At 44.1% G+C, this 23,847-nt stretch overlaps 1 pseudogene across 1 annotated transcript in view; it reads left to right on the forward strand.

Moving 5' to 3' along the window:
* The window catches only part of LOC146334108 (ras-related protein Rab-11B-like), a 35,225-nt pseudogene extending 20,878 nt beyond the window's left edge, over window positions 1-14,347 (forward strand). Inside the window, exons 4-5 of the transcript XR_014786436.1 lie at window positions 784-864; window positions 7,402-14,347. The product of XR_014786436.1 is annotated as a ras-related protein Rab-11B-like (transcript). The remainder of the gene's footprint in view (window positions 1-783; window positions 865-7,401) is intronic.
* The last annotated feature ends 9,500 nt before the right edge of the window (window positions 14,348-23,847 follow it).

A 23,847-nucleotide genomic window follows, 5' to 3' on the forward strand; every position in this document is an offset into this window, starting at 1 on the left:
GCTGAGGCTCCAACATGATCCTAATGAGATCATGGCTGATATTTTATATCTTTATCCATTTATAAATGATATTCATAACCCATAACAAAGTTCTCTTTGTTATGAGTTACAATAAAAAAAACACTGAGGCCTCAATCCTTTCAGGTTGCCACCTACTAGACAGAAGCTTCTGATCTTGGGGGCTTCAGAGCATCTTATCCCCTGCCAGGCTGTTGCAGATAGACAGGGAGGAGCAACGGAGGCAGTTTTTGCCTCTCCGTCCTTGTTTTTCTTTTCCCCCTAAATGTGTCTCTGTGCCTTTCTAGTGGAGGCATGCTGGCATGGGCAGTGCCGGTACTGTCGAGGCCATAGAATTTTTTGTATCCTGGCCTCTTCTCTCCCCTCCCCACCCACTGGAACGCCCCCTTTTTGTCCTTCAAGGCTGCGTGTGCAACCTCAGAAAGCAGCCTGCACACTTCTTCCCATTGTGGTTGTGAGAGGGCAGGAGGGACTGGATCCTGTAGTCCTCCTCCTGAAATCGTAGGAGTGTCTATGGCTTTGGGAGGGGGACTCCAATAAACCCTATGGTCTCCAGGGACCATAAGATTGCTGTCTCAAACAATTTAAATACAATATAGAATATAAAACTACAATCACTGTCTGATTATCTGATTTTGATGCCTTTATGGGGTGGATGGATGGGAAGCTGTTACTGGTCTTGAGAACTTGGAGGAAAGGGCCAGCTGCAAATTTTAAAAAAACCCTGCAATGACTTCCTCCCTTCTCTCCCCCCGCCCCCGGCAGAAAAAAACAACCTGTCATTCATTGAAACTTCAGCACTTGACTCAACAAATGTAGAAGAAGCCTTCAAGAACATTCTTACAGGTAAGGATTTCAGTTTGGGTTATTGTGCCTGGCATGGAGCAGAGCATGGAAAGGAAACTCTCCTCTAGATCTCAGCTGTGGTCACTGTTGTCTGTGTGAATGAGTTATGGGTTGGCATTTCCAGTAGCTCTTTGGGTTGTGCATGTTTATAGCAAGAGGTTTATGGAGGTGTATTAAGATCAGTGATGTGGGGTGGAAACTTTTCCAGTGCTTTATTTCTCTGCAGAAAAGTTTCCATTTCATAAGTTGATTACTAACAATGAATGGATGCCAATTGCAAATACAATATTAGGTGATTTGCAATTTCAGGTTGTAGATGTGTGGGTTACAACATATCATGCATGGTTCTTTGGCTTGCTAACATTAATTCGCATGTGAACAGCTTTCAGAACCTTTGTTTTTTTACTGAAATTTAAACAATGTAGATGAAGTACATGCTGTTGTTTTGACATTCCTAGACATATTCCAATAAAAGCGTCTATAGAATATAACATTTAAATCACATTAAAGTGTGCTTTAATTCCCCCCTTCAAATATTTCAAGTCAAATGAAATGGAGGGAGGTGTCCAGTGCTCCGTCTGGTTGTGTTCTCTGGGATCAGTTTCAGTTGTTGCAGCCTGATGTGGACAGGACGCTTGAATCGGCCCATCCCACCACACGTAAGCTTGACCCTTGCTCATCTTGGCTAATACGATCTAGCAGGGGTGGATTGGTTGGGTGGGTCCAGGGGGCGGCAAATGCTTCACTCTGTCAGGGGGTAGTGCACCCTCTCCTGAAGAGGACCTCCCTGGACTCAGAGGTGTGTGAGAACTATCGCCCCATTGCTAATATCCCCTTTTGGGGCAAGGTGCTTGAGTGTGTGGTGGCTGGGCAGCTTCAGACATTCTTGGAGGAAACGGATTATCTGGACCCATTTCAGTCTGGTTTCAGGCCAGGGTACGGCACTGAAACGGCCTTGGCTGCTCTGACTGATGACCTACTCCGGGTGAAAGACAGGGGGAGTGGTACCCTGTTGATCTTCCTGGATCTCTCAGCGGCTTTTTACACCATTGATCATGGTGTCTTACTGGATCGGCTCGGCAGGATGGGAGTTGGGGGCACTGTGCTACAGTGGTTCCATTCCTACCTGTAGGGTAGACCAGTCCAGAGAGTGGTACTGGGGGATTCCTGCTCTACCCTATGGCTATTAAGCTGTAGAGTGCTGCAGGGTTCTATTCTATCCCCCATGCTGTTCAACATCTATATGAAGCCGTTGGGTGAGGTCATTAGGAGTTTTGGGGTGGGGTGTCACCAGTACGCTGATGATACTCAGCTCTATTTCTCCTTGTCGTTGGAGTTGGCTGAGGCAGTGAAGGTGCTGGACCAGTGCCTGGAGGCTATAATGGGCTGGATGAGGGCCAATAAACTGAAGCGAAATCCTAACAAGGCGGAAGCTCTGTGGATTGGTGGTCCCTGAGTCCGGGAATTGGGTAAGTGACCTGTCCTGGACGGGGTTGCACTCCCCCTGAAGGAGCAGGTGCGTAGCTTGGGCGTAGTCCTAGATCCATCCCTGTCACTGGAGCCCGAGGTGGACGACGTGGCCCGGAGTACTCGGCGCCAGCATCGGCTGATCCGCCAGCGACGGCCTTTCCTGCACAGGGATAACCTGGCCACAGTAGTACATGCGCTGGTAACTTCCCGATTAGACTACTGCAACGCGCTTTACATGGGGCTGCCCTTGAAGACGACTCGGAAGTTGCAGCTAGTGCAAAATGCAGCAGCTAGACTGCTGACCGGAACATCTCATAAAAACCATATAACACTGGGTTTAAAGGAATTGCACTGGCTGCCAGTACGCTTCCGGACGGAATTCAAAGTTTTGGTGATGACATTTAAAGCCCTAAGCGGCTTGGGACCTCAGTATTTGAGGGAGCACTTCTCCCTATATATGCCTGCCTGAGGACTGAGATCTGTTGGAGGGGCCCTCCTCTGCGTCCCACCAGTGCGAGTCATACACTATGGTGGGACGTGGGAGAGAGCTTTTTCTGCTGTGGCACCCCAGTTGTGGAATGCCCTCCCCTTAGAGGCCTGATTGGCACAGTCATTGGTCTCATTTTGGCACCAACTAAAAACATGGCTTTTTACCAAAGCCTTCGAGGGCTAAAATGCATTCCCTAAAGTAGCACACTGTTTTAACTATTTTATTGTTTTAGATTTTAATTGGTATTAACTTGTTTAATGGTTTAATCTGCTTTTAGCTGTTTAAATTATTTATTATTTTATACTGCTTAAATTTATTTTATCTGTATGCCGCCCTGAGATCTTAATGATATAGGGTGGGATACAAACATTTTAAATTAAATAAAAAGTAATTTTACTTTTCCAGCTGCACTGGCTGCCAGTCCATTTCCGGGCCCGATTCAAAGTGCTGGTGTTAACATTTAAAGCCCTTAACGGCTTGGGGCCAGGTTACCTGAAGGATCGCCTCCTCCCATATGTGCCTGCCCGGACCTTAAGATCATCATCAGCGGCCCTTCTCCGTGAGCCCCTGCCAAAGGAAGTGAGGCGGGTGGCTACTAGGAGGAGGGCTTCTTCTGTTGTGGCACCCCGGCTCTGGAATGAGCTCCCTAGTGAGGTTCGCCTGGTGCCTACATTGTACTCCTTTCGGCGCCAGGTGAAGACCTTTTTATTTTCCCAGGCATTTTAGCTTTCTAAATTTTTATCTTTGCTGTTTTAAATCTGTATTTTAAACTCCTGTACTGCTGCTAGGTTTTATTGTGGTTGTATTGTTATATTGTGGTTTTATTGTTATATTGTGGTTTTAATGTTCTATATATTTTAAATTGTTTTATTGTGTGTTGTTTGGTTTTAATTTTTGTGAACCGCCCAGAGAGCTTCGGCTATTGGGCGGTATAGAAATGAAATGAAATAATGAATGAATGAATGAATGAATGAATGAATGAATAAATAAATAAATAAATAAATAAAATACTTGTGGTGTTTTGGGACAAAAATTTAACATGGGGTACTCTTTGTTTATTAAATACAAGGCAAATAAACATGCCAAATGACATCACTCTATAAGGCATCAGAAAATTTAATAAGGCAAATTACCCTAATTTACACAGGATTTTTTTCTCCAATTCAAATTTTTCCAGAAAACCCACATCACTAATTAACATATAGCTTGCCTCCGTTTGGCAAAAGATACTGGCTGGCTGCTGTTGTGGCTGGGTGACTGCCTTGCCTTGACAGGGAAGGAACTGTGGGTGTGGGTTGTAGGAAGGCTGTGTCTAGAATCACACTTCTTAGTAAGTTACGTGGCAGGAGCCTCTGGTGATTTAAAGGCTGCTACTTCTTCACACCAGAAATAACTGGCTGCTACCAGTCTCTCTACTGCATGTTTTTATGTAACAGTGAGAATCATGCCCACCCCGCCTTAAAAAAAAGAAAAGAAAAAGCCTGTCTTCATTATATTATATGTGTTTGAGCTGTGTGTAGTCCAAGAGAAGAGATAGAAAGGGATACATAGTATAGAGACTGCATACCTTCAGTTCCCATAATGTATGAAGCAGCTCTTGGGGGTGATATGCATAATCCCTGGGCTGTAGGTGAGGGATGTGTTTCATTTCTACCTGTGGGCTACCCGAAGGCTAAGATTGGTTTTCCAGCTGAGTTCTGCAGAATCCCTGGGCTCCTAGTAATGGCTGATAAGCTCCTGAAGGTACCAGGTCCCACGGCTGCTGGAAGGCTATTGTGTGGGTTGCAGGACCTGTTCTTTGTTCACATGGCCACCAAACAATATAGGTTATAGGAGAAAACAAACACACACACACACGTGTTAAATATACAACCAATTCTCATATACAATTAAAAACAAGGTTTTAATAAAATATTACAAACAAGTTTAAACAGATCTATAAGCAGTCCTCAAGTATTCCCTACATACATATTATGATAATTGGTATCTATACCGGGCTGTACAAGTTTTCCAATGCCCCTGTCCCATACCTGTTTCGACCGAGACGGTCTTCATCAGTGGGAAAAATACACACAAATTACAGCCCATATAATCGCCAATTACAACTAATATCTTATAATTGCAGAAATTCTGCATAAAGCCTGTAAAACAAAAACAAAGAAGTTTAAATGTATCTAAAATATTGTCACTGACTCAGTTAATAAAATAACTCAAAAATAATAAGAGGTATATTTACCAACAGTTTTTTAAAACTAGTAGGATTGTTGGCTTCTCGCCAAGCGGTATTTATGTATATCAGCTGAATAGGGGAGTATAAACATTTCCTCCTGTACCTAAAACATAACAAGGCAAAACGCCTGATAAAAATTTCCAGGATATCACACCACAGTAAAAAAAAAGTCCCGTACAGCAAAAGGAGCAACCCACCAGCTAGAAACCCTTAAAACCTTCTTACCTGAGACAGCAAATTTCTTCCATCAATGTATACTGAGCAAGACTGTATCCAGCTCTATTTCAAGAAAGAAAAGACTTTTAGCACTATGTCCAACTCCACCATGCGGCTTAGATGCTGTGAGTAGCCATCTGTTATTGTAATCTGAGTTGCTAAATAAAGGCCTTAATCAAGGCTCCGTGCAGGTGAGTTATCAGTTTGGCAAAGGGAGAGTTTTTAAAGCCACGTACATACATACCAGGAAGCCAAAAAGATCTTAAAAACCATATAGGGTACAAAGAGAACAACTTCTTAAAACATAGTCAAATATAATAATCCTACAATTACAATCAGAAAAACTATATTGCTAAAATACAACAAGCAAGTAATAGAATAAAACAATGGCAAGTATAGTATGAAACTAATTGGAAAACCAGCACAGAGGAAATTACAAATATGGCATCCAACTGAATTCCTCATTGAGCCCATACAGCAACATAGTCCTTAATGTATATATCTAGAAGGTTTCCTTTCTTCTCAGTAGATGGTGTAGCTTGGTTCCACAGCCTTGAACCTTTTCAATAATCCAGAACTTCAAATCATTTTCATCATGTCCCATGTTCATGAAATGTTTCACCATAGGGGCCTGTAGTCTTCTGGAGCAGATGCAGCTCTTATGCTCACAAATTCTTATTCTGACAGCTCTAGTAATCATCCCAAAATATATCACATCACAAGGACATTGAATAGCATAAATAACTCCTTTGGTGTTACAATTTACAAATTCCTTAATATAATGGTATCTGTTGCCAGAAGGATTCTTAAATGACTTAAGGTTAATGCAGTTGCTGCACACACTGCAATGGCCACATGGATAGTTTCCAGTAACCTTTTCACCACCTATATTAGAAGTTAGCAAGGGTGGAGAGGCCTTTAAAGTACTGTGAACCAGTACATCTCTCAAGTTGTTTGCCCTTTTGTATGCAAACACTGGGTTGTTTCTACATCTTGGAATTTCTGCCAATAAATACCAGTATTTACAAATAGCAGTAAAATGTGTATAGCCCGGTATAGATACCAATTATAATATGTATGTAGGGAATAAGAACATAAGGATGTAAGAAGAGCCCTGCTGGATCAGGCCAAGGGTCCATCTAGTCCAGCATTCTGTTCACACAGCAGCCAACCAGCTGTCGACCAGGAACCCACAAGCAGGGAATGAGTGCAACAGTACCCTCCCACCCACGTTCCCCAGCAACTGGTGTACAGAGGCTCACTGCCTCTGGTACTGGAGGTAGCACATAGCCATCAGGACTAGTAGCCATTGATAGCCTTTTCCTCCAGGAATTTGTCTAATACTTGAGGACTGCTTATAGATCTTTTTAACCTTGTTTGTAATATTTTAGTAGAACCTTGTTTTTAATTGTATATGACAATTGGTTGTATATTTAACACACACACGTGTGTGTGTGTAGATTAGTTTCTTATAACCTATATTGTTTGGTGGCCTTTTGTGTGGTTTAGAATATTACCTTTTCTGTGAGCATCTCTGTTCACATGGGGCAGAAGTGACGGCCTCTGGGCATGGCCAGCACCCTGCGTGAAATAAGTCATAGTGGACTTGCTGGAATTCTCTGTGGTGTACGAGGCCCTGGGAGTATCTCAGGAGACCAGTTGATGTGGAAAAGGTCTCCGTGTAGAAACCTTAAAAATCAGTGAGCTTAAGACTTTAGTCTCTCAGGTGGAAATGGAGGTGAACCTCACCCTTACAATGAAATGTAATGGGAATAGACAGTTCTTCAGGGCCTCATGTTTTGCTTGTTTAAACCTGCGTTCAAATTAGCATTTCTCTGGCTGCAATCTGAAGGGATACATGGCATAGGAAGGACTATACCACATGGCTGTTGAATAGGCCATAAATGTTATCTGTGCTACTTCTAGTTAGGGTAGGATCGGGGTACAGAAGTCCAAATTACTGAACGATTCTGTGTGTTGTGTGGTGGCTCTGAGGACATGCGGGATCCGTCCCATCCTTCTCTCTGTTCCATTGGTGACTTTGTTACAGGTGGGGTGGGGATGCTACTTCTTTCCCTGGAGGAAAAAACCCGTGTCTGTATTTGAGCCCCTTCTGGTCTCCTTTTTGCAGAGATCTACCGCATCGTGTCACAGAAGCAGATTGCGGACCGGTCTGCCCATGATGAGTCGCCCGGCAACAATGTGGTGGACATCAGTGTGCCCCCCACCACCGATGGACAGAAATCTAACAGACTCCAGTGTTGTTAGAACCTGTGACCTCCTGGGGGCTGGCATCTGCTCCTCACTCTTCTTCAGTCAGAAACTCGTGTGCACTTCTCCAGCATCTCTCCTGTCATTCAGTGGCTCTAGTTTCCTTCCTTCCACTTCCCCCCCACTTCCACCTTAGAGCATTATCCGTAGGGCTAACATTGCCTTACCTCTGACTCCTTTTGAATATGATTATTTTGGGGTGTGAACTATAAGCATTGAGCCAGCAGATTATTCTAATTTTTTTAATTTGTTTTTTGAGTGTGATGGAACGTTTATTGGACATTAATGGCCCTGAGACAGTTGTTAACTTAATTCACTTACTTGAATTACTTTTATGTTCTGTAGGGAGGGAAGAGAAGCAAAGCAGGAGGCGTTTTAAGAAACGGTCACTTAATGTTCTGAGCCACCCCTGGAAGGAGCGTTTGCTGAGCCACTTGCTAACACGCTACATGTACTTCTTTAAAAATGGCAGTTCCGTAGCAGTGTGTCTTCCTGCTGTGGGCAGCAGTCTTGACTAAACCTTGTGCAGAGGGGCCTGTACTTCCTGCTGCACTTCTCTGTCTTGACTTGAGCTGATTCTTCTCTTCTTTCTCTCTTCTCTCCCCTCCCCAATCTTTCTCAGAGAGATTTGCTAACTCCCTGCAGTCCACTGTCCTGGCAGTGGAGTTTCCAGGCCTAGGCAAGAGCAAAACCAACCCTCTGTGGGGGTTCTCCCCCACCTTGGACAAAAGTGTCTAGGCTCACTCTCCTCCCTTTTCCTTTTCCTCTGGTGCGGAGCATCCTTGCTGCTGCAGCATGTCAGGGTTGTTTGGTCAGGGAATAGGGATGCTAGAATGATCCTTGGCTGGAGGAGCAACCATCTTGAGGTTCCCCCACCCCACCATGCCAAGAAGGAAAGGCTCGTAGGGCTGGGATGTGAGGCCTCTCTGATGAAACCCACGACCGTTTTGAGGGGGGCAAAATCCCTAAAGAGGCCAGTGCAGACTCTTGTTCATGGGGATATAGCAGGAGGCTCCACCAAAAGTGCCGTCGCTTGGAATAAACAGCAGGTTGTTTTTTCGATTAATAGTTTTATTTAAAAAAAAAGGGGAGGGGACAACACAGACACACAATACACATCATTACAACAACACACACAGGGATACACTAAAATACATCTAAGATAATAAAGGATCTACCTTCGGCTCCCCTTACACAACAAATGCTTATTATTGTTCTCTGCTTCTTATCTTAGTTGTATATCATACATTGAGTTCACAGACATTATCTCATTTCGCTCCTAAGTTTTAACAAAGAAAAAAGAGTTGACCATCTCAAAGAACAGAATCCACATACATTTTTCTCTATTTCTTGTACAAATTCTAAAAAAGGTTTCCATTCTGACCAAAATTTAATTATTAATCCTTCTTTAATTATAATAGTAAGCTTTGCCATCTCTGCCAGCTCCATCATTTTCGTGATCCACTCATTTGCAGTTGGTATTATTTCATTCTTCCACTTTTGTGCATACAATAACCTTGCAGCCGTTATCATATAGAGAAAGAGGGTTCCAGTAAATTTATATTTAATTTATATTCTCCTTGTGACAATTCTGATAAATCATATCTTAACCATTTATGCGTGCTTTCAAATTCTCTTCTTGTGAGGATATCCAACGTGGTATTTTTTGATAAAACCTTAATTTATATTTATTCCAAATTCTTAATATAGCCTGTCTTCTATAATGATTATTAAAACCTACATTCACTTTTGTTTTATCATACCACACATAACCATGCCACCCATATCTCAAATCATGTCCTTCTAATTCTAAAAGTCTTCTATTTTTCAATGTTGCCCATTCTTTCATCCACACCAAGCAGCAGGCAGAGAAATAGGTTTTAAAGTCTGGTAGTCCCAAACCACCTCTTTTGCATCTTGTAAAAATTTTATTTTAACTCTTGGATTTTTTTGCTTGCCATATAAGCTTCGTTATGTCTCTCTGCCACTGCTTAAAAGGTAAATCCAGTGTAATAATGGGTATCATTTGAAACAGAAATAACATTCTAGGTAGTACATTCATTTTAATCGTTGCAATTCTTCCCAAAAGTGATAGCTGTAATTTTTCCCATTTTAATAGGTCTTGTTTAATTTCATTCCACACTTTAACACAGTTATTTTGAAAAAGCATACAGTTCATATTTGTCAGAAGGATTCCCTAATATTTTATTTTCTTTTCAATCTGTCTTGTCCATCAACTTTTTTTTTCTTGAACGTTCACATTCTTTGTTAAGATTTTTGTTTTCTGTTTATTAACTTTAAAACCTGCCACTGCTCCAAAGTCTTTTAGTTTTTTCATTAAAATTTCAATTCCCTTTAAAGGTTCTTCCAACATGAACACCAAGTCATCTGCAAAAGCCCTCAGTTTATATTTCTCCTTTTTAATTTTTATTCCTATAATTCGATCATCTTGTCTTATATCTCCGTTCAATAATTCTAGAACCAATATAAACAATAAAGGTGACAATGGGCAACCTTGTCTTGTTCCTCTCTGTATCTCACAAGGTTTATTCAAGTCCCCATTTATAATTATTTGTGCTTTTTGGTCAGTATATACCGATTTCACCCATTTTATAAAGTTTTCTCCAAAGTCCAATTCTTCTAAAGTCTTAATTAAAAAATTCCAGTTGAGATTATCAAATGCTTTCTCTGCATCTCAAAAGATCAGAGCTGCCTGTTTTTCCGGGTGTTTTTCCAGGTACATTCAAGACTATTCTTACATTATCTCTCATCTGTCTCCTAGGTAGGAAACCACTTTGATCCTCGTGTACAAACTCTTGCAATACTTTCTTAAGCCTTTCTGCCAAAATTGTTGCAAATATCTTATAATCATTATTTAATAATGAGATTGGTCCATAGTTTTTTTACCGAGGTCAAACCCTGTCCCTCTTTCGGTATTAGTGTTATATATGCTGTTTTCCATGTTTCCGGTATCCTCCCCCTTTTCTAAGATACTGTTCATCATATTTTTCAATGGTTGTGAAAGTTCTTCTTCACACTTCTTATAATATAATCCTGATAGTCCATCTGGTCCCAGAGTTTTTCCAATTTAATTTTTTTTATTGCTTCCATCATCTCATTTGCTGTTATTGGGCCATTCATCATTTGTTTTTGTTCCTTAGTAATTTTTGGTAAGTTTTGTTTATGAATATATTTATCCATTAAATCTGGGGAGATATCGTGTCTTTTATACAGATTCAAGTAATACTGATGAAAGACTTTCTGAATTGCAGCCTTATTGGTTAATTCTAATCCATATTCCCTTATTTTCACAATTATTTTATTTTCTTTTTCCTTTCTAAGTTTATAGGCCAACCATCTTCCTGGTTTATTAGCAAATTCAAAAGTTCTTTGTTTTACAAAGTTTATTTTTTTTTGCATATCCTGAACTGTTAACATCGACAGTTGTTGTTGGAGTATTCTAATCTGTATTAGAATACTTACTAAAAAACGGGAACACTTGCCTTTCCCGTTTTTTTCTTTCAGAATTCTTCTTTCTCTTTTAACTGTTTTAAAATATTCTGTACTTTTTCTTCTCTTTTCTTTTTCAATTGCATATTCTGTTGTATAAAATAACCTCTCATATATCCCTTGCTTGCATCCCATACAGTTCGAATATTTGTTCCCTTGTTCAGATTCAATTCAAAGAATTCTCTCAATTTCTTTTTAGTGTCGTCCACAATGCTTTTATTTTGAAATATCATTTCATTCAATCTCCATCTAAAGCTAGTACTTCTTTTCACATATAACATAAGATACAGGGTTATGGTCCGAAAATGATCTTGGTAGAACTTCTATTTTACCCACATTTATGGCAAACTCTTTGGTTATCAAAATCATATCAATCCTTGAAAGTGATTTATGTCTTCCTGAAAAATATGTATATTCTTTTGAATTTCCATTTTTGTCTCTCCATACATCTACTAAAGCCAAATTGTCCATCAGTTCAAAAAAGCTTTTAGGTTGTTTCCCTTGATTACTCTTTATTTTTTTCTCTGATATTCTATCAATTTGGGGCGAAATCACTCCATTCCAATCTCCCATTAAACACCAACTGTCAAAAGTTAAATCCGCAAGTTTGGATAAAAGATCTTCGTAGAATTCTGCGTTATGGTCATTAGGTGCATAGACCCCTAAAATCAACATTGATATGTCATTCAATGAGATTTTAGCTCCTACAAAACATCCTTGTTCATCTGACAATACTAATTCCGGTCCCAAATATATAGCACTAATTCCGTGTCAGGTGGCCCTAGCCAGCCTCTTTCATTCTACTCCAGTAGCCAACTCCAGACACAGACAAAGGATTCTTTTCAAGGCTTTATTCCTTTTACAACTTAATAACTCTATCACCAGCGACTAAGCTATGAACAGCAGCGTAACCTACGCCCTGGGTTGGAAACAGTTGGTCCCCGTTTGAACGAGAATCACTTGCAGACCCTGAACTTATGGGCTAGGGAGAGTCCCTCCCCTTTTTCCTTGGGTCCTCTGGACGTGACCGTTGCTTGCGCGCCAAATGGGCACTACGCCTCCTTTCCGCACCCTCCATAGCTCGTCGCTCTCTGCGTCTGCGTTGAGCATCCAGCCAGACCTCCTACCACGCTCTTTCACTCCCAAGACCGCTATCTATCTCTAGAATGCCAGCAGGAAGAATCTCTGTCAGCTGCAGGGCTTAGGAAAAATGAGCGCACTCCTCTCCCACGGACAGCTGTTCCTCTTCAGAATCAGAACTGCTCTGAGGTTCTATGGGCTCAGTGTCCACCCTGACATCCTGGTCCCAAATATATAGCACTACACCATTTTTCTTTTTTTGGCTTGCAGTTATAAACTCTTCACCTAATTTTTTATTAATTAAGTATTTAGTATCTTCCTTCTTAATATGAGTTTCTTGTAAACATATCTTGTTTCAATTTTTATAAATAATGAAATATTATCTTTCTCTTTTGGGGAGCATTCACCCCATTAATGTTCCAAGTTAAAAATTTATAATCCATCCTCTTTATTTTTATCATCTTCTTGTACGTCAAGTTGTAAGTCTATCCAGTCTTTTCCATAAATTTGAAGGAACTCTCTTGCTTTTTGAGCTGAGTTCAGCTTATATCTCTGATCTCTTTAAGATGCCACCACACCTTCTGGAAATTCCCATCTAAATATGATCTTTTTCTGTTTCAGGATTGTTGTTAGAAATGCGTAATCTCTCCTTTTCCTCAAAAATCTTCCAGGAATTTCTTTCATAATGATAATCTCTCTGCCCACCATCTTCAGTTTAGTTTTGTAGTGCTTCTGGAGAATTGAATCTCTTGTAGTTTTCTTTACAAAATAGACAATAACATCTCTGGGTATACCTTTTGTTTTTGCATATGTCAAATTCAGTCTATAAACTCGATCTATTTCCATTTCCGTAATTGTTTCTTCTTTGTTCAAAAATACTGCTATAGTCTTTACCAACTCCGTTCTGAGGTCAGGTTCTGCACTGCCATAACTTTCCATGACCCCTCTCAAACGTAATGAACGTTCCTTGTCTTTGAGTTCAAACCAGGCTAAGGCATCCTGCTCACATTCTAACTCCGTGGTTACAATTTCTGCATTGTTTTCCAATACTTCCACTCTGTTTGCCATTATTTTAAACTCTTCTTCTCTTTGATTTAATGCAGCATCTAATTTCTTAATTTCTTGTCTCAATTCTTCCTTCGTATCTTTAATCTCCTCCTTCACTTCCAATCCTTGCCTCTCCATCCGTTGTTCTATGCGTTGTTCAAAGGTGCCCATCCTTTGTTCTATGCATAATTCAAAAGCATCCATCTTTTTACTTATAGCATCTATAATATTCTGTGTTTGTTCATCCAAGGCCATCTTTTGTATGTTTGCTTCTGCTCAGGTACCTCTTTCTTACTTATAGATATTTTTTTCACCTGTAATTTCGTAGCTCCCATCAGGGTCTCTGTTAAAGATCCTTTCCTGGATTTACTAATCCTACTTGATTGTTCTGTAGGCATCTCCCAGGAATACACTCTGCTGCATGTTATTCTAATATATTTTGCTGGTTTATCCAAATTCATAGAGCTAAATTGCTGTTATTCCAACATCCAAATAGCATCTCTCACAGTATTAAAGGAATCACATACTGCTTTCTCTTCTACGTTGTGAGGCAAGTCTCCGGAAAGGCTGTGAACCCCCCCCCCCCTTGCATAAATGCTGGTGTCAGTAAACCCTCTGCAGGTTGGCTTTGTACTGTACCATTGGCTTATTGGGGTGGGGGGAGGAGGTTTTCCCCCCTCTTCCTTGCTTCCTGCTGACTCTTCTGTTAAGTGCAATTCCCCTTGAAAATACCCATTTTGATTTTTGTGCATGGTGATTATGTATTGTGGATGTATAAAGATTGCTAAACCAAATGGTGCATCTGTGTTTGTGTGTGTTTCTTTTACTGTGAGAAGCGGGGTTCTGCGTTAGCTGTGACTTTGCAGGAAAGTGCCAACTTGGGGTATAAAGAGCAGAATTCAACTACCTGAAAAATTCGTCAATTCTTTTTCTTCTTTCTTTTAAAAAAAGAAACAAGTTCCTAGCCATTATGGCTGTGAAGATGTGTTTTGAATGGGTGGGCACTGCCTGCTGAAATGCCATAGTGGCAGTGGCTGGGTAAGATTTCAGTGACTATGATGAGCAGTGCCCCAAGTAAAATACCTTTGGTACCCTGATTAATGGGGGGAGGGGTACTTGGTGTCTCTGAAAGGGCTATCAGCAGCAAGACATGGTCTGTTCTAAGTTAGGATTGCAAGGAAGAGACTTAAGTCTTGGGATCTTCAATGCAGCAGCTGGTCTCTGACGTGTGCAAGGGAAAGGTCTGTCAAAGCCTAAAGCGGTTTGTTGCTTAAAGGAGGTGCTGGTGCTGAAGCCACACTATGAACTACTTTCTGTTAATACTGTTCTACAGTATAGCTGTTCTACAAGCTTTCTATGGGTCCCTGGGTTCTGTTGGCTGCCCCCTTTTTAAGGCTGTTAGAATGATTGGGAACATATTGCTGACTAAAGCATTCGGTAATTGCACCAGGACTAATGTGTAGGGCACAGAGGGAGCTAAGCCACACTGCACTAAACTTCTAATATACCCACCAACCGCAAAATTATCCCAAACTTAACCCCAGCTTTCCCCAACCTGGTGCCTTCCAGATGTGTTGGATTGCAACTCCCATAATTAGGTTGGGAGTGGCTGGATTACCTTGTACAGAAAGCAAGGGGTGGGGGGCAGTGTTACAAATATTCAGAAGTTATCGCCTTTGTTCCCTTCATGGATCACTGCCTTGTTGTGGCGAAGGGGCTTGCGTAAGTCAGTGAAGCCATAAGCTATGCCGTGCAGGGCCACCCAAGACGGACAGGTCATGGCGGAGAGTTCTGACAAAATGTGGTCCACTGGAGAAGGAAATGGCAACCCACTCCAGTATTCTTGCCAAGAAAACCCCATGGAACGTATCCCAAGGCTAAAAGAGATGACATCGGAAAATGAGCCCCTCAGGTAGGAAGGTGTCCAATATACTACTGAGGAAGAGCAGAGGGAATTCCCAAGTAGCGCCAGAAAGAGTGAAGTGGCTGGGCCAAAGCCGAAAGGACACTCAGCTGTGGATGTGTCTGGTGGTGAAAAGAACATCCGACGCTGTAAAGAACAATATTGTTTAGGAACCTGGAATGTCAGATCAATGAATCAAGGTAAGCTGGAGGTGGTCAAACATGAGATGGCAAGATTGAACATCGACATCTTGGGAATCAGCGAACTAAAATGGACAAGCATGGGCGAATTTAATTCAGGTGAACATTATATCTACTACTGTGGGCAAGAATCCTTTAGAAGAAATGGAGTAGCACTCATAGTTAACAAAAGGGTGGGAAAAGCAGTATTGGGGTACAATCTCAAAAACGATAGAATGATCTCAGTACGAATCCAAGGCAAACCATTCGACATCACAGTAATTCAAGTCTATGCCCCAACCACTGATGCCGAAGAAGCTGAGGTTGATCGGTTCTATGAAGACCTACAACACCTTCTAGAACTAACACCAAAAAAAGATGTCCTCTTCATCATAGGGGATTGGAATGCTAAAGCAGGAAGTCAAGAAATCACCGGGATAACAGGCAAGCATGGCCTTGGTGTACAAAATGAAGCAGGACAAAGGCTAATAGAGTTTTGCCAAGAGAACACGCTGATCATAGCAAACACTCTTTTCCAACAGCACAAGAGGCGACTCTACACATGGACATCACCAGATGGTCAATATCGAAATCAGATTGATTATGTCCTTTGCAGCCAAAGTTGGAGAAGCTCCATACAGTCAGTAAAAACAAGACCTGGAGCTGACTGTGGCTCAGATCATGAGCTGCTTCTTGCAAAATTTCGGCTTAAATTGCAGAACGTAGGGAAAACCACTAAACCATTCAGGTATGACCTAAATCATATCCCTTATGAATATACAGTGGAGGTGAGGAACAGATTTCAGGGATTAGACCTGACAGAGTGCCTGAGGAACTATGGACGGAGGTCCGTAACATTGTTCAGGAGGCAGCAACTCAATCCATCCCAAAGAAAAAGAAATGCAAGAAAGCCAAGTGGCTGTCTGATGAGGCTTTACAAGTAGCTGAGGAAAGAAGGGAAGCGAAAAGCAAGGGAGAAAGGGGAAGATATACCCAACTGAATGCAGAGTTCCAGAGAATAGCAAGGAGAGACAAGAAGGCCTTCTTAAATGAACAATGCAAAGAAATCGAGGAAAACAACAGAATGGGAAAGACTAGAGATCTCTTCAAGAAAACCGGAGATCTCAAGGGAACGTTTTGTGCAAAGACAGGCATGATAAAGGACAAAGAAGGCAGGGACCTAACAGAAGCAGATGAGATTAAGAAGAGGTGGAAAAAATACACAGAAGAACTATACAGGAAAGATCTGAATGTCCCTGACAGCCATGATAGTGCGCTCACTGAACTTGAGCCGGACATACTAGAGGGTGAAGTCTTAGCCTTAGGAAGCATTAGTAACAACAAAGCTATCGGAGATGACAGTATTCCAGCTGAGCTCTTTAAGATCCTAAAAGATGATGCTGTTAAAGTGCTGCACTCAATATGCCAACAAATTTGGAACACTCAACAGTAGCCACAAGGCTGAAAAAGGTCAGTTTACATTCCAATTCGAAAGAAGGGCAATGCCAAACAGTGTTCAAACTACCATACAATTGCAGTCATTTCACATGCCAGCAAGGTGATGCTCAAAATCCTACAAGCTAGGCTTCAGCAGTATGCGAACCGAGAACTACCGGAAGTACAAGCTGGGTTTCGAAGAGGCAGAGGAACTAGAGATCAAATCGCCAACTTCTGCTGGATCATGGAGAAAGCAAGAGAATTCCAGAAAAACGTCTATTCCTGCTTCATTGACTACGCTAAAGCCTCTGATTGTGTGGATCACAACAAACTCTGGCAAATTCTGAAAGAGATGAGAGTACCAGACCACCTTACCTGTCTCCTGAGAAACCTGTATGAGGGTCAAGAAGCAACAGTAAGAACCAGACATGGAACAACCGATTGGTTCAAAATTGGGAAAGGAGTACGACAAGGCTGTATTTAATTTATATGCAGAGTACATCATGAGAAACGCCGGGTTGGATCACTCAGAGGTCGGAATTAAGATTGCCAGGAGAATTATCAACAACCTCAGATCCGCAGACGATACCACCCTAATGGCAGAAAGCGAAGAGGATCTAAAGAGCCTCTTGTTGAGGGTGAAAGTGCAGAGTGCAAAAGCTGGTTTGAAACTCAACATTAAAAAAACCTAAAATCATGGCATCTGGCCCCATCACTTCCTGGCATATAGAAGGGGAAGAAATGGAAGCAGTGACTGATTTTATTTTCTTGGGCTCCAAGATCACTGTAGACGGTGACTGTAGCCATGAAATTAAAAGACGCTTCTTGGGAAGAAAGCTATGGCAAACCTAGACAGCATAGTAAGAAGCAGAGACATCACCTTGCTGACAAAGGTCCGTATAATCAAAGCTATGGTTTTCCCATTAGCAATGTATGGCTGTGAGAGCTGGACTATATGGAAGGCTGAGTGCAGAAGAATTGATGCCTTCGAACTGTGGTGCTGGAGAAGACTCTTACGAGTCCCCTGGACTGCAAGAAAGTCAAATCAGTCAATCCTAAAGGAAATCAACCCTGACTGCTCATTGGAAGGACAGATACTGAAGCTGAAGCTGAAATATTTTGGCCACCTAATGCGAAGAGAAAACTCCCTGGAAAAGACCCTGATGCTGGGAAAGACTGAAGGCAAAAGGAGAAGGGGACGGCAGAGGATGAGATGGCTAGATAGCATCACCGATGCAATGAATATGAACTTGAGCACACTCCGTGAGAGAGCGGAGGACAGGAAGGCCTGGCGTGCTATGGTCCATGGGGTCACGAAGAGTCGGACACGACTTAACGACTGAACAACAACAACCATTAAGTATTGAAAAGTATATACAGGACAGCCTTAACTGATTGAAGGAGACAAAATGGGTGGGGGTCAGAGTGTCCCGACAGGGTCATCTCTGGATGTTATGCTTAAGCAATGGAATACTCGGCCAAGCATGGCTGGTTTGAGTAAAAAGTGCTCGGTTCTGTTGTGCACAGAAAAATAGCCAGTTCTTAGCCACTCATGGCCACCCGAAGGATCCTTCAACCAAAACATCTTAAGAGATCTCCACCTTGTTCGGACAGGGTGCCTGAAAACATGGATTACTGGTTTCTCTGGGCTGACATGGCTGAGAAAAGGCAGGCAAGAAGTAAAAGCAGTGTCCCTCACGAGCGTACCATCCGTGCCGCCTCCGCCACCTCCCTACCCAGAGAACCGGGATCTGGCGCCATCCCAAGGGATATATCCAGCTATAAACCAAACTCAAAGTGTCTGCGCACAAATGGGTCAAATAGGGGTTTTAAACGCCTACCCCAACCCCTGTCCCCCGTTAAATCTGAATGATGCACCTAATTGGACAGTCGTAACTCAGTACCAAGAACGGATGCGCACTGTTCCACACCAAATGGGTCAGGAAACTGTAAACTGGACTACAGTGCGGGCTGCGACCCAAGAAAAATCAGAGTCCCCCACTCATTTCCTGGTTCGTTTGACGTGTGCTCTGCGCATGCATGGGGGCATTGACCCTGATGAGGCAAGGCATACTGCCTTGATAGTAGGTATGTTTGTGGAGCAAGCTGCTCCTAATATTCAGAAGTATTTCAGGGAACACCAGCCAGGGTGGCAGGAAAATGGTGTGGCAAAGATGTTGGCAATAGCAAAGCATGTGTTTGATGGAAGGGAGGAGAAAGCGCAGAAGGAACGGAAGGAGGAGAGTTAGAGGCAAAGTTGTTGGCGGCAGCCCTTACAGGAGCAAGGTTCCCGGGGCGTGGCCGAGAGAGAGGATGGGAGTTTGGTCGTGGACGTGGTCAGGGAGGACGTGGTAGCGGAGCAAGTGCAGGGACAAATGAGGGAGGACAGAGGGGTGGGTATAGCCGGGACGTGTGCCATTACTGCAAGCAACCTGGTCATTGGAAAAATGAGTGTCCCCAGAAGGGGAATCAAAGGCAAGAAGGTCAGTGGACTGGGCAGGGGCAGGGGCCCGCCTCTTAGCAGGGAGCAGAAAGTGTTGGAACGTCAGAATGACGGGTAGAGGGAGGTCTAGAGTCGGTTGGGAGCGAAAGCGAGAGTCAAACCCCAAACAGCTGGAAATTGAAATTGGCAAAACCTTTTTTGACCCTTAACGTAAATGGGAAACCTTGTGACTGTCTTCTTGACACTGGCGCTGCAAAAAGCATGCTGAATAAAATCACCTTGCCCCTTCCTGGTTCTGGAGAAAGTGTCATGGGAATCGATGGGAAATTATCCACTGTTCCCTTGAGTCAACCAGTTACGGTTAAAACTGGCCCTTTTGCAGCAGATCATTCCTTCCTGATGATGTCAAAAAGCCCAGTGAGCCTCTTGGGAAGGGACCTGCCAGCAAAGTTAAAGGCAATATCCCAGGTAATTGGAAGCTGGAGAATGCATTGGGAAACTAATTGAAAAACCCTTAAAACAAGGTGTCTCAGTGCAATGTTCTTCGCCCTGTAACACCCCAATTCTGGCTGTCAAAAGGAGGGTGGAGCCAGGACAGCCCCCCAGTTACCGCATGGTGCAAGACCTCAGGCTGATGAATAAATCTGTGATCCCAGGACACAATGTTGTCCCAAATCCTGCCACCATAATATGCAGCATCCCTGCAAGTGCACGTGTGTATACAGTATTAGACCTGACATTTTACTCTGTGCATGGCTCAGAGGAAGATGGCAAAATTGATTCGGTCGTATTGGCTAACGCCCTAGGCGAAAGAGGACATCACACCGCAAAGAGGAAGTTGCCGTGGTGTAAGTCTGAGATTGAATATCTGGGACACATTCTGTCTTGTGCAACCAGAAAGTTGTCTTGCAAACGTGTGCATGCCATGACAAAAATGAATGCCCCCTCCACCAAAACCCAGGTCAGAGCCCTGTTGGGCATGTTGGGGTATTGCAGAGCTCAGATCCCTGGCTTCTCTGAAATTGTGAAGCCATGGTTAGAGAAGACAAAGGCTGCAGCCGCAGAAGAGTGTGAGTGGACGAGGCTCGACTCCCAGGCTTGGGAACAAGTGAAGACGCCCTTGTATCCGCTCCAGCTTTAGGTCTCCCGGATTATACTAACCCTTGTATTCTGTTTGTACATGAGAAACGTGGTGCAGCTTCTGGGGTGCTCTCAAATTCTGGACCTCATAGGAGGCCAGTGGGGTATTACTCTGGGGTATTACTCTGGGCAATTAGACAGCGCTGTGAAAGGCTGTGCCTCTTGTGTGCGCAGTGTTGCAGCCGCAGCACTCACCGTTGAAAACGTCCAAGACATTGTACTTGGTCACCCTTCGCAACTCTGGGCGCCCCATGCAGTATCCGCTTTGTTAACCCAGCAGAATACCCAGCATTTTTCCAACGCCCGTTATACCAAATACGAGACTTTGTTGCTCCAAACCCCGGAATTAACTATTTCACGGTGTACCGTGTTAAACCCCGCAACTCTTATGCCTGAGCAAGATCCAGATCTCCCGCTTGACTGTAAAGCAGTTATTCGTGAAGTGCGAATGCCTAGAGAGGATCTGAAGGACACACCTTTGCAAGGTTCTGCATTCACTTGGTTTGTTGATGGGTCTTCCAGGCTGGTGGGTGGAACCCGTAAGACAGGCTGTGCAGTAGCGTCAAACACAGGAGTAATTGACTCTGGACCCCTGCCAAGACATAAAAGTGCACAAGCCGCGGAACTGACTGCTTTAGCCAGAGCTTGTGAAAAAGCAGGAGAGAGATCTCTGGCTGTCTACACCGATTCTAAATACGCCTGTGGAGTTTGTCATGCTACAGGTGCCCTAGGGAAAGAGTGAGGATTTATCACAGCAGCGGGGAAACCAACTTCCCCAGGTATACATCCGATGGCTGAGCGGGTGGTTTCTGCCTGCCCGCGGTGTGTGAAGGAGAATGCAAAAGCCATACCGCCTGGGCCCCAAGGCGGAAGGCCATGGGTGCAACAGCCATTTGAATCCGTCCAGATCGATTTTGCTCATTTGCCCGAAACACAAGGGTTCCAGTGGCTGCTAGTCATTGTAGATGAATGATCGGGATGGGCGGAGGCTTTCCCCTGCAGGAAAGCCACAGCCCTAGAGGTGGGGAAACATTTGATGAAGGACATTGTCCCGAGATTCGGCCCGCCTCGGCGTGTGTTCTCAGATCTGGGGTCACATTTCACCGCTGCACTAACACAGGCCCTGTCAAAGTGCTTAGGGGTCACCTGGCATCTCCACACCCCCTACCGCCCCCAAAGCGCTGGGCAAGTAGAAAGAATGAGCGCCACTCTCAAAAGGAGGCTGGCTAAGATCTGCAAAACTCCCACCTCACCTGGCCTACTGCGCTTCCTCCAGCCCTACTATCAGTAAGGACCACCCCACGACAGCCCATCGCTCTGTCTCCTTATGAGGTTTCATTTGGAAGGCCTCCACCGATCGGCCGAGGATGGGCTGTTCCTCAGGTTACACTGCTAGGAGGGGATGAAGACTTAACTGCTGATACTGTTCAGCTGCAGGGCCAGTTCCAACGTATCCGCAGACACATGGGCGACGCGCAACCACTGCCCCTTGATGTGCCAGCTCATCCATTCCTACCCGGAGACGAGGTCTACATTCGCGCATGGGCAGCCGAAGGCCCCCAAGAACGCTGGACCGGTCCCCATCTTGAGTTGCTGACCGCTCACACAGCAGTAAAGGTGAAAGGGAAGCCCGCTTGGATCCACTGCGCCCATTGCGCCAGGGGTCCGTCAAAAGGCTCTTCTGATCCTGCACTTGCAGCAGGGCGCGAAGGTGAGGACCACGCACAGCAGGGGAACAGCACTGCTAGCCTTTCTCCGGACCCTGTGGACGAAGCAAGGCCAGAAGCAGAAGCAGAGGAGGAACGGGCTCGTCACGCAAGTACTGACCTGTCTGACTTTTCGCAACTCACACATGCAGCGAACCACTGGGAAGCTGCACACGCCCCACCGTCTGACGGGGCTCGGTCAGCTCTGCCAGACTATCTGAGGGTCCACCCACAACCTCAGTGGGTGATCGAACATTATGACCAGCGGGATCAACCTTTAAAACTTAAAATCAAAAGAAAGTAATAAAAATCGATCCTATGTGGGGATACTGGGCAATAGTTGGATTTGGGTTGCTAGCAGGGTAAGCGTTGCGGCGTGCGTGTTGGAGAAGAGCTTGCACTGGCAGAACGTTTGGACGTGTTGTTTTCATCTGCCTTCTATCTTCTTGTATCGGTAGTCTTCGAGAGCCAGTATTGCAGACTGATCCTTCCCCAAGTAGTGTTCTGGGTATCACTCAGAGCATCCAACAAACCTTTGCTCTTTCAGACTGTTGGATGTGTTTGGCGGCCTCTACGGCTACCTCGGCTCCAACGCCCTGGGAGGCCAAACCTTGGAGCGCAGCTAACTTGGCAACCCCCTGGTTCCCTTGAAGTCAGATAACAGCACTTGGAAGGATTTGGGGCTTCCAAATGCTCACACCTGGTGGTCTGTCATTCCTACGTTGGGAACATTCCGTTTTAATAGCAGCCGTAACGATGGACCGTTTGGGGGTAAGTCCAGCTGTCTTTGAGCCCAGTACAGTAGCACGAGATTTGACATCTCTCACCAGGAGACCTATGGCAGTAGTTGAAGTGTTTGCCAGTCATGCTGCAGATGCCTTGGGCCTGGTTGCTACTCAGATGACTCAAATGCGGGAAGCCATCATCCGGAACAGAATGGGTTTAGACTATCTGCTGGCAGCTGAGGGCGGCCTGTGTGGGAAACTTCATTGGTCTGGCTGTTGTCGAAAGATGGATGAGATGGGAAAACTGTAAAACAGTGGGCAGCAGACGTTAGGGAAGTAGCGCATGTACCTGTACAAGCCTGGAAAGGATGGAATCCTGTAGACTGGCTACCAGGATGGCTCCCAAACCTCGCCTGGTTGAGGCAAGGCTTTCTCGTTGTGTTGGGCATTCTATTTGTGGTATCGTTCTTACCCTGCATCTTCGCATGCTTCACGTCTTGTATAAGAAGACAAGTTAGCCAGCAATTTCGTGCTACGTATCAAGGCTTGCCACAGGAAGAGGTAGAAAATCGGAAAGAACCGCTGAAGCAGTGGGCTGACAGCACTCTCTAGGTGATCCAGTATGAAGAATTCAGCTCCTATTGGATCAAATGAGGGAATGTGCAAGGCAAAGCCATGTCATCTCGGCTTCTTCGCGCCTACGTGGCAGACTCCTCAAAGGCCTAAAATGGTTGTCTCTGTTTCTTCCGTACAGAAGGAGAAACTGCTAGGACAGTAGAGATAGGTTATGTTGCTGGCACAGCAACTCACCCCACACCTATGAATCATCGTGCTTGCAAAATAATTGGGTCATAAATCCTGGGAAAGTTGCAGGGCTCCGAGAGAGGAAGCTGGGGCTGGTGGTTCAGTAAAAGTTCAGTTGACAATGAGCAGACATGCGCGCTGGGCTTGGCTGATGTCACTTATTTAGCCACACTATGATTATAAATGTAACTGGGGAGTGTTGACCTGTGCTGCCTCTGGGTTGACAGAGCTGCCTTCGTTGTACACGAATCAACTCGAGTTGGATCTTACCCGTGTGTCCAGAGCTTAATTGGAGGGCAGCTGGGCACGGAACTCCGAGTCCAGTTTGGGAC

This window comes from Heloderma suspectum, chromosome W (assembly GCF_057233095.1).
Source record: "Heloderma suspectum isolate Gila_16-S chromosome W, 16-S_ref, whole genome shotgun sequence".
In the NCBI taxonomy this organism is placed as follows: Eukaryota; Metazoa; Chordata; class Lepidosauria; order Squamata; family Helodermatidae; genus Heloderma; species Heloderma suspectum.